The sequence below is a fragment of the Myotis nattereri genome (genome assembly GCF_964212035.1).
Source record: "Myotis nattereri genome assembly, chromosome: 12".
In the NCBI taxonomy this organism is placed as follows: Eukaryota; Metazoa; Chordata; class Mammalia; order Chiroptera; family Vespertilionidae; genus Myotis; species Myotis nattereri.
The window spans coordinates 17,066,590-17,078,578 of NC_138087.1; the positions used below are offsets into that span (position 1 = coordinate 17,066,590).

The 11,989-nt window shown below is 41.9% G+C and overlaps 1 long non-coding RNA gene across 1 annotated transcript; it reads left to right on the forward strand.

Moving 5' to 3' along the window:
- The first annotated feature begins 9,645 nt into the window (after positions 1-9,645).
- LOC308527516 lies at positions 9,646-11,635 on the forward strand. The gene is made up of 3 exons (XR_013996622.1): positions 9,646-10,005; positions 10,308-10,430; positions 11,251-11,635. It is a non-coding gene; the product is annotated as an uncharacterized lncRNA (long non-coding RNA).
- The last annotated feature ends 354 nt before the right edge of the window (positions 11,636-11,989 follow it).

Consider the following 11,989-nt stretch of genomic DNA (forward strand, 5'->3'; position numbering starts at 1 on the left):
TTGATTGGCTGCCTCCTGCATGCCCCATGTCCAGGGCATATGTCCTGACTGGGAATCAAACCATAACCTCCTGGTTCATAGGTCAGTGCTCAACCACTGAGCCATGCCCGCTGGGCTCTACTATTTCTTTTTTTTTCTTTTTTTTTTTCTACTATTTCTTTTTAAAAGTATTTTTATTGGTTTCTGAGAGGAAGGGAGAAGGAGAGAGAGATAGAAAACATCAATGACAAGAGAGAATCATTCATCAGCTGCCTCCTGTATGCCTCACACCGGGGATCAAGCCCGCAACCTGGGCATCGAGCCGCAACCCAGACATATGCCCTGACCAAGAATTGAGCCACACCGCTGGGCAGATCTACTACTTCTTAACTGTGTTATCCTGGACAAGTTACTAACCACTTTGAGCTTTGATTTCTTCATCTATTAAGTGGGAATGATACTGAACTTACAGTGTTTAAAGGATTAGAAGGACTGATGTATGTAGTGTATTTACCCCAATATCCTATACTTCATACATTCTCAAACACTGTTACCAAGTCAAAAACAATAATATATAATCCTAATAAGATTAGTGTGTTAAGTTTCTCACTCACTACAAAAGCCTAAATAAAATACTAAATCATTACTAGCTAATGTTTGCATCCCTCTGGGTACTTGCTCCTTCACTGAGGAAATGCTAATTCACCAACAGATGACAGAGCGTTTAAGCCTATGAGAATTATTAAGAAGTCAGAGAACTCTTTATCCTTTAGCTGTAAACATTAGACATATTCTTTGGAAGGCATATCTATGGTCGCTGTTGGGCCATATCAGCTGAGTATGTGCGTGGAGTTTTAGAGTTCAGTTATCAGATCTGCATGGCACAGAGAAATCAGAGTAACTATAACAAAGAGCTCTATGGAGCACCGTTACTCATGCCCAGATGACTAAAGCCCAGCAGCAATTTTGTGTGGCTTATAATCCTTATCAGGGACCCGCACTTGGGACACTCCCTGCATCCTCTACCTGCTCTAACTCCCCAGGCCCCTAGAAGTGCGACTGTCATTACCAAGGACGCATTTTCCTCTGTCCTATTGGTTTTCCCTGAAACACAATCAGTGCTTTCAATCAGTACTTAGGGACCACAGTGAAGCTTCCTGGGAGCATGTGGATGTAAAATGATGAGGAGAGACAAGTCAGTTTCTCTATGGCAGTGGTTTTCAACCTTGGCTGCACATTAGAATCACCTGGGAATCTTTTTAAAATCCTGATTTCTGGGCCTCATCCTCCGGAAATTCTGTTTCTTTGTTAGGGGGTGGGGCCACAACATTAGTAACAAAGAAACAGAATTTCGGGAGGATGAGGCCCAGAAATCAGGATTTTAAAAAGATTCCCAGGTGATTTTAATGTGCAGCCAAGGTTGAGAACCACTGCCCTATAGGATGCCTCCAGCAATTTTCTCTCAGTAATGAGCTGGCCCTGCAGAGAGAGCCAAACGTTCTACTGGTTGGCACCGATGTTGACGTGCAAACGTCCCAGGAGATGGGTCCCGAGAATGGTACGTTTCTTCACACAGGCAAGGCTGTGCCTCCTTTTATAGCAACAGGGTCAGGTGATCGCTGCCACCTCCCAGCTACAGATATCTGAGTGGCTGGGCACTAGAGGCTCTCTCTCCTGGAGCACAACTTAAATTGCCTCCAGGTGTGCCCGTCTAAGCAGGACATAGCCTAAGCCAAGGGTGGTAAGAGACTAGGGCACTGCCTATATCCTGTTCCTTGAGTTCCACTGTTGAGGATTCACTGTTTGTCATTGCGGTGTTTGACCCTTTCTCTTCTGCAACGTAAAAGGAAGACCTGACCTGTTCAGTCATGATTTGACTAAAAGGCAAGCACATAGCACTTTAGAGTAAAGATACCGAAAGTCAGCCAAGGCCTGCAAGATATGCCCTTACCTCATCTGATGGATCCACTCATTCTTCTTTCAAAAATTGTGATAAACGGCATACGAAAGTCACCATTTTTTGCCATTTTAAGTGTACATTCTGTGGTATTAGGTACATTCATATTGTTGTGCAACCATCACCACCATCTATTTTCAGAATTCTTTTCATCTTGCAAACTGAAATTCTATACCCCTTAAATAATAACTCCCCAGTTCTCACTCTACACAGCCCCTGGCAACCACCACTCTACTTTCTGTCTCTATAATTTGATTATCCTAGGAACTTCGTGTAAGTGGAATCAGACAGTATTTGTCTTTTTGTCCTACTCATTCTTAAGGTGCATTGATAGAATCAGAAGTAAATCACTTTCTAGAACCCTTGGCAAGGAAACTCCTATAAAGAGTGGGGTGAATCCTGTTGTTTATCTTGATGCCATTAAACATTTGTACATCTGGGTTACTTCTGATTCCATGTTCACAGGGCAACCCTCTGATTATGGTTCGGCTTCATACAACCGATACCGTTAGTTGTCCCCCAAGCATCCATCCCATACTGTTTGTGTCATATCGCATTGTACTGCAGTTCTGATGGTACTACCATCCCTTACCTCCAGAGATCGGCGTTAAACCAATTTTCACAAACCCTTACTCTTTATCACAGTGATTGATTCAAGGATGGATACTGACCTAAGCCTAAACCAATTTCCTGGCTACTGTGATTAGTTCATGGACAGGTAGTTATCTAATTTAGTTCAATCAGAGTGAAGTTTAGACCTTTATTTGATGATTGGGTACAAAGAACCCTTCCTTTGGTCATTGTAGCTGAATTTAAAAAGTGTATATCATCTTACTGTTCCTGACAACCATTTTGTAGCTATAAAAAGATGCCAGGAGGGTGTCAATATGATGGAAAATAGAGCCAATATGTTGAAAGAAATTTAATCCTTGGTGATTGCTTTAAGCTGCTGGATGTAGCCTTGCCTGCAGTACTTCCTACCACAAACCTTTTGAACTATGTTAGTCAATGAATTCTCTTTATTGTTGAACCAAATATGAGCTGAATTTTCTATTACTTGTTTTGAATGCATTCCAATGGACTCTCCATGAAGATCTGTGTACAGAGCCAGAAAACAATGGTTACATGAACTTTATGTTCCCTTTGATACTGATTTCTCATTGTGAAAATGGAATTTTGGCATTCTGGTTTTACACATTAGTTTCTTTAGCTTGTTTAATGTGAGATGTGGATTCATTCTCAGGATCCTGACAAAATTTTGTTTCTGACTTTGTCCTGCTGGGGACCATCATAGGTAGTGAACGTGGAGGCATCTTAGGATACCTTGGTGATCATATATGGTTTGCCTTGAAGACTCTCCTTGAACTTGAGCTTGTTTCATCCCTTTGAGTTTCTGCAGCCATTGGAAATTCTTTTGAACATCAGTGACTGTTCTGAAATAGCAACCAGCACTAGTCACACTGTGAGCCACCTTGTCTCTGACACTTGGCCTCAATCTTGGGAGCCTCCTACCTGAGGTTCTGTGGCACGCCCTGGCTAGCAGATGGTAGCCAAGTCTTCTTCCTACAGTTTCTAAAGGCTTTTCATGTGGCCATCATGGAAGTGATATGACCTAGCACACTGCCTAGTCCATAGGGCATTGACTGAATCTGAGGGGTCCCTCTAGTCAATCACTTGCAGCTCTGAGAAAGTTGGAAGATACAAAGTTCATGAAGGCTCAAACTTCCCCTGGTCTTTTTAGTAACTTTTCCTACTTATCCAGATGCCCTGGAACTTTCTTGTGGCATAATTGTGTGTTCTCAGGAAGGGGGAAACCCTTCCTACTCCCCTTAAAAAATCTATGGTTCTTTTTTCCTTCTTCTGCTGGCCCTGGGTAAAAATATATTGCACACAGAATAGAAACAACACATTAACAGTAGGGTTCTTACTACATGGTGTGCTCATGAAGCATTTTTTTTCCAAATCATTTTAATTGTTCAATTACAGTTGACATATAATATTATATTAGTTTCAGGTGTACACCCCAGTGATTAGACATTCTATAACTTATTCAGTGATCATCCTGATAAATTTCATACCCATCTGACACCATACATAATTATTGGAATATTATTGACTATATTCCCTATGCTGTACTTTACATTCCCATGACTATTCTGTAATAACCAATTTGAACTTTTAAATCCCTTCACTTTTTCACCCATCAAAAATTCAGTCACCCAAATCCCCATCTTCTCATCTGGCAACCATCAACATCTTCTCTGTATCTATGAATCTGTTTCTGTTCTGCTTGTTTGTTTATTTTGTTTTTTAGATTCAACTATTGATAGATATGTATTTTATTGTTCATCTTTTTTATCTTTTTTTTCTTCTCTTCTTAAAGAAGCCCCTTTAACATTTCATATAGTACTGTTGTGGTGGTGATAAACTCCTTTGGCTTTTTCTTGTCTGGGAAGGTCTTTATCTGTTCTTTGATTCTAAATGACAGCTTTGCTGGAAAGAGTAATCTAGATCCTTGATTTTCATCACTTTGAATATCTCTCACCAATCTCTTCTGGCCTGCAAAGTTTCTGTTGATAAATCAGCTGACAGTCTTATGGTCCCTTGTAGGTAACTAACTGCTTTTCTCTTGCTGCTCTTAAGAATCTGTCTTTAACCTTTTGCATTCTAATTATGATGTGCCTTGGTATGGGCCTCTTTGGGTCCATCTTGTTTAGGACTCTCTGTACTTCCTATACTTGTATGTCTATTTTCTTCACCAAATTAGGGAAGTTTTCCATCATCCCCCCCCCTTTTTTTAAAAATAAGTTTCAATTTCTAAAGCATGTCTTTCTCAAGAAACTCAAAATGCAAAAAGAAGATGCTAACAAAAGATTAGAATTACATAGAAAAGGTGAGCATTTCTTGTTTATTTTACCTTAGAATGCAGGGAAAGTTGTGGATGATGTTATGTCCAGCCATCCTTTGGGAAGTGTCCATAGACACATATTCCATCACTTGTGGCTATGTGCAGAGCTGTTTGCCCTGTCAGTAGCAAGACAAGATGTACTTGCAATCCCTGTCTATAAACATTTAAATGCAGTCACTCTAAAGCTATTGCGGCCCTGTCTTATATTTTCTCATTTCCAGTGATGGGATCATTTTTTAACAGAGCATGCTGTGTGAACTGGTTGAATGGAGTGCTAGGAAGGTCTCTAATAAATTATAGGGGGATTTATGGGTTCTGCTCAGGGCCATGGTAGGTTGGCTGAATTGAAATGAAACAGGACATATTTATCCAGAAGGTCTAGTGGTTTCTAAGTATTAGAGAAAGGAAATTCATGAGTGGAAGCTTTTTTCTTTCTTTCTTTCTTTCTTTCTTTCTTTCTTTCTTTCTTTCTTTCTTCCTTCCTTCCTTCCTTCCTTCCTTCCTTCCTTCCTTCCTTCCTTCCTCTCTTTCTCTCTCTCTCTCTCTCTCTCTCTCTCTCTCTCTCTCCCTCCCTCCCTCCCTCCCTCTCTTTCTTTCTTTCTTTCTTTCTTTCTTTCTTTCTTTCTTTCTTTCTTTCTTTCTTTCTTTCTTCTTCTTTCTTTCTTTCACCTTATAGGCTTCCTACTCCACATGGACAATTGTCTCTAGGATTGAATAACTCCATCATATCACAATAAAGTGACACATTATCTAATTGGTTACTTGGGAAAACTTTACAGTAACCCAATTTACCTTCTGCAAAATTATAGCAGTGAGCAAATCATCAAAGCAATTCAAAATGGATTGGATGGGCCTCGTTTATATGCTTAGTATCTCTAACATGAGGTATTTCACACTCTCTTTTGTGACTAGTGTCCCCAGCAGGTAGTACATTTCCCAGCTCCTCTGCATTATGAGGAGACGGAGACTGTAGAGGAAATGGCAGAGATTCTGCTGAACTTGGCCACTTCTGGGGATGTCATTGTTTTGTCAGTCCATTGTGACTCTCCATACCCCTGTATAAATGAGCCCCTTGTGAGCTGTGCTCAGGAGAAAAATGGGAAGAGGAGTGGGAATTAGGTTCTAAACGAAAGAGCAGTGGTTCCTTAAATCGGGGCCAAGTGTTAGCAGAAGCAGTGGTGCTTGGAAATTACAGCTGAAATAACTGGAATTTTTGCAGGGAAGTTCAGAACCCCTGCAGGTTCTGTACATTGAATATGTGTACTAAGGGAAAGAACTGTTCCATCTGCTGCCGAGAGATTTACCTGGACCTACTTCCCAACCGAGATGATGATGGCGGGCATTGCGCCTCTCCTTCCCTCTGGGATGGTTCACAACAGCATGGTGTTTGCTTTCTGTCTTCATTGGACTCGTGTGTTCAGTTTCTGCTGCTCAAGCCAGTGATACAACCAGTCACACCGTTCCGTCAGTGACTAATGTTTCTTAAGCAAAACAAGGACAGTTTTATCTAAAAAAAAACAACAACTTTATTTTCTTGTTTTCCTTTTCCAGAGCTTCACTAGGATGTCCAGAATGCCCATGGTGCTTGTGCACTCGGAGAGCTCCTAGTAGACAGTCTGAAGGACAAGGAAAGGGTAAAGAAAAAAATATAACAGGCAAACTCCTTTTTCGTTGACAAAAATAATATTGATGTTTTGCTGCCTCTTAAGGTTTGTCTACCTGTTTCCATTGACCTAAAAGCCTGTGTTCTGGTGAGTTTCTCCAAAGGTCCTACTCTTTGTGAAGTAGAGGCCAGCAAAAGAGCAAGTCCCAATGCATGGGAAGGAACTGTCTCTCTTTCCTATAGAATCAAGTTATAGAATGAATCTGGGCATTGTCAGAGGTATCTTCACACTGGATGCAGTTTCATGCAAGTATGCAGCACTGCTTTGAAGGGACTCCTATGAATAGATTGCACAGGGAACTGTTTCCTTGTGGAAGTAGCTGGAAAAGTCATCTTCAAAGAGATGAGACTGGCCCCTCTGCCAGGAATACCTTTCCCTTACTTGGCCACTTGCAAAATCCTGAACATCTGTCAAGCAAAGTGCAAGTGTCTCTTACCTCTCTTTGCTCTGTAGGGTTGTCCTTCCTCTGTTCCCCTGGTATGTTTAGGTCTTAGTTTATTTAGTTCTTGCCTCTGTTGTAGCACCTTTTAGAGTAGAACAAATGGCTGTTGACTTATGTCAGGAACTGGCCATATGCTTTCACGGTGACTCTTCATAATCTCCCAAGTAGTATCTCCATTTTACAGATGAGGAAATGAGGTAGGGTATGAAAAATGATTAGTATCTAGAATAAAGATAAATTATTCGAAGTAATTCATATTATGTGTTTAAATATTGGCGTAATGTCCCTTTGAGATTAGAGCAGAGTCTTTGGGATCTAGTAGGTGTTCAATAAATTTTGATTAAAAGTGTGAGTGAATGACCAGTGGATCTAAATCTTCTTTAAGTTTAGAGTAGAGCAAAAGTGACTTATGTTAGAAAGCAGAGCTTTATGTATTTTATAAGGTATTTTTTCTACTTATAAACATAATATACATTCACTGGAGAAAATTAGGATGATACAGAATATTTACTTTTCACAGCCATCAATCACCCAGAGACAGTAATTTTTCTTCTAGTCTTTTCTCTCTGCATTTTACTCTGATTGCATACTGTATACGTAGCTTTGTAGGTTGCTTTTGTGCTATTCCAATTCCATAAATATTTTTCCATGCCATCAAAAACTTTTAGCAAAATTCACTTATAATTGGCATATAGATAAAAGTGTTCACTATATAAACTTACTTACATATTCTCTTTATGCCTAATATTTAGGATATTTGTAATTTTTCACAATGATAAATCCTATATAATAAAAGCCTAATATGCTAAGTGTCCAGTTATCCACTCAAAGTGTAATATGCTAATGATATGCTATCAATATGCTAAGGCCGCTCAACTGCTCGCTATGATGTGCACTGACCATGAGGGGGCATACAGTTGACTAGTAACCAGACACACTGACCACCAGGGGGCAGATGCTCCGACCAGTAGGTTAGCTGCCTGCTGGGGTCCGGCCAATTGGGACTGAACAAGATGAGCCAGACATGCCCTGGAGCCCTCCCATGTCCCTCCCCAGCCCCAATAGTGCACTGGTGGGGTCCCTTGGCCTGACCTGCACCTTCTCACAATTTGGAACCCCTTGGGGGATGTCGGAGAGCTGGTTTCAGCATGATCCCGCAGGCCAGGCCGAGGGACCCCACTGGTGCACGAATTTGTGCACCGGGCCTCTAGTGACACTATAATGAACATCTTCGTGCTTATATAAGTCTGTGAACATCTTTAATAAATACTGTTGGTATAGGACTTTCTAGAAATGAAATTAGTGGTCAAAATGTCCCAATATTTTTAGGGTCCTGATACATATTGCCAGTTTGCACCCGAGAGAGTTCATAGCAGTTTAAACACACATTAGCTGTGTCTGAGCACTTTCACCAACATTATTATTAACTTATACTAATTTGATAGACCAAAAGAGACATTAAGCCAAACGTAGAAGTCTATTTACTGTAAAATTCTATTTCAATGACATTCTGGAAAAGGACAAACTATAGAAAAAAAGTTGAATCAGGGTCCTGGCATGAGGAAGGGATTGACAGGAAAGGGATCTGAGGGAACTTTGGGGGGTGATGGAAATGTGCTATATCTTGATTTTGATGGTGCTTTCATGATTGTATATATTTGCCACACCTCATTGAACTATACACTTGAAAACAGTGAATTTTACTGTATATAAAATATACTTCAATAAACCTGACTTTTTACTATACACCTGAAAACAGTGATATAAATTATACTTCAATTAACCTGACTTTTTAAGCAGTGCCTTGTGGTTTTAAGTCACAGTTCTTTCCTTCCCAGTGACATTGAACAGCATTATATTTATTAGCCATTCATAGTCCTTCTTTGGAGAACTGTCTTTTTACCCCACTGCAGAATTGTCTACTGAGTCTGAGAGTTTTTCATTAAGTTGCCTGATCTTTGAATATTGTCTGTCATCGTGACCAAAGATATTTTTCTATTTTTTTCTAACTTTATTAGTGAATACTTTCTGAATTTACTTGATGTAGCCAAATTTGTTGACATTTGTTTTAGTGGTTTCTTTGATTTTTTTAAGCAGAATTTCCTGATAGGAACTGTTGAAACACTGAAATGCTTCAGAAAATTCTACTTTAATTTCTGTAGTGAGTTCACCAGGCATGGCCTGGGTAGACTTTTCAAATGAAAAGGAAACAATCCCTGTAGGCATAATGTAGTTTGTGACCTTCCTAAAAGAGGCTCTTTGGGCTCCTCTGTCATCCGATCCCCAGTGGCACCCCAGGACTGAGTGACTAGAGCCTGGGCCCCATGGCCTTGTTATAGAAAACCGGAGAAGAACCAAGCAACGCTCTGAGAGATGGAGTTACATTTATTATTACGCGCAGGCCCAGAGGAAAATGTCTCTCAAATTCTGGGTGAAATCACACAGGAAGTTTCCTGTATTTATACCATTTTACCTCCTTTGTCTCCCAAATATGGGGTTTTTCCAGTTCCCTTTGCAAGTTCTTAAAGGGCCCTCTGTGCTGGGGCTTTGAGACCTTAACCAAAGGCTTGGCCTCGTACCAGCACTGATAACTTCGTCTGGGGAAGGTTTATGGCCTCTCTGAAATGGGAGTAGTCTTATTTTCCTTTTTATTTAAGCCAGCAAGCATTACAGAAGCCAAAAATACAGGGTTAAATGTCAAACAGCAGTTTTTATATAAGATGGATGCTTCAACCTCACGTCTCTCCCTCTCCCCACAGTGGCAGCTGCAACAACAGTTTAGGCACAGAGTTCCCAGCAGCAGAAATGGAATAAAACCTCAACCAATGGGAAGCCTCATTTAGCATTTCCCTCTGTTCTCCAGTTTTTGGAAGTTCTGTTTTGTCTTGATTTGCCCCACAATGGGATTGAGGGGAGACTATTATTACTTCACTCGTACATTTCAGTAAATATTGATTGAATGCTTACTATGTGCCTGGCACTTTAATGGGGACGAAGATGGACTCAGTTCCTGTTCTCCTATATCATCCAGGCTCGCTGTGCAGACAGACAATGAGTGAGTACCAAACAATGACATAAAATAACCGGGAACTGTGGTAAGTGCTAAGGAACAGGCAAAGAGGGGTGCTGGCCCCCCTGCTGCAAACGGAGATGTGCAGAGAGGCTTCTCACCCTAATCTGAAAAGTTTTCTTTGGCCTCAAGGTCCCAGTACATTTTCACTTCTAGGAATGCTTCAGCAGAAGAAAAATGTTTGCAAAACCACTGCCCTATGGAATTATAAATAAATGTGAGAGGCTGAGTGAGCTTGGGCAAGGCCATGTTTTCTCATCTATAAAATATAATGTTATCTACCCTAGGAGTTGCTGTGAGAATTAGCTAAAATTTATGTATGAGGCAGCAGAGGTAGTGGCCGAAGACTGGAGGCGGGCAGCCAGGGTTCAAATCCTACCTCCTCCATTTAAGAGCTGCTTCTATCTCAGGTAAGTTATTATTCTTTCTGTGCCTCAGTTTCCTCATGGAGGCAATGGGGATAGTAAGAATGCCCACCTCAATGGGTTGATTTGAGAGTTAAACAAGAAAGCAAGAAACATATGGCTTTTAAAATAGTGCTTGGGCCCTGGCCAGTTTTGCTCAGTGGATAGAGCGTCAGCCTGCGAACTGAAAGGTCCCAGGTTCGATTCCAGTCAAGGGTACATGCCCAGGTTGTGGGCTTGATCCCCAGTGGGGGACTTGCAGCAGGCAGCCGATCCATGATTCTCTCTCATCATGGATGTTTCTATCTCTTTCTTCCTCTTCCTTCCTCTCTGAAATCAATAAAAATATATTAAAAAAATAATAAAACAGTGCTTGGCATGAGGTCAGTGTTCAGTCAAGGCTGGCTTCAGTCATTGTCCTCAGCATTATCATCGCGAGTACAGGGCCCGGCAGAAGCACAGAGGAAACCGCACCCACGTGGTCCGATTGCCCCGGAACAGCCAGGCTCTGGGACTGTGAGAAATAGGTCCACGGCACAAAGAGAGACCCCTGAGCAGCACAGCGGCAACAGGCTTCCTGCGGAAAAAGGGCCCGGGACCTCATCTCAGCTGCAACCCACTTCCCTGCCAAATGGCCTTGCTGGAGGGAGAACTGCGCTGGGAGTAGATAGAACAGCCTTGGCTGCAGCCCAGCTCCATCCACCCAGGCACGGAGGCGAGCCCTCTGAGGTCTCCTGAGTGATGTAGCTTTACTGCTCATTCTCTCTCTCTCTCTCTCTCTCTCTCTCTCTCTCTCTCTCTCTCTCTCTCTCTCTCTCTCCTTCAGGATGAATGTCCCAGCTGGAGCTCATATAGAGGACAGCAGCTTCCAAGTGCTTCAACGAGATGCCGATTCTCTCCCCACTGATGAAACATCCTTCACACTGCCCGCGCATGCAGGCTGTATTTTGCTCTTGCGAAGAGGAACTGGCAGGGCACCTGAAGTTCTGCGCCCCGGCTCAGGGAGGGAATTAGATGAGGGATCCAGGCCGGGGGACTTTCCTATGGGCCATAATACCCAATTTATTTTCATTTACATTAATTTCTCCACATCACCGACCATACAGGGCATTCCACTGTTACATGCCAGCAATTCCCAGTTGCTTGACACAAATAGAAATGTTTAATGAATAATAATAAAAAAAGGGGCCTGTGGATGACACCGATATGCGAAATTGTGAGAGTGTGTTAACTTTTCTCAATGCAGAGCGCTCGGCAAACTTTCTTTCCCTCCCTCCCTCCTTCCCTCCCACCCTTTCTAACTTTGAAAAGACAGAGGGAGTACCTTTAATTGGAACAAAAGAGAGTAGTGCAGCATGGGTGACCCTGGAATCTCTGGAGGATTCCAAGGCGCAAAAATGTCTTTTACAACCTATTTCCCTTCAGCTTCATGGGTGGAGCAGTTTGCCTGCTGGTAAGAAGGGCGTTTTCATTTATGCATCTCCTCTCAATTTCCTGGCTGCTAGGTCTTCCCAGCTCCATTGGGGGGGGGGGGGGGGGGGGGGCTCGTCAACACCTCATTCCAG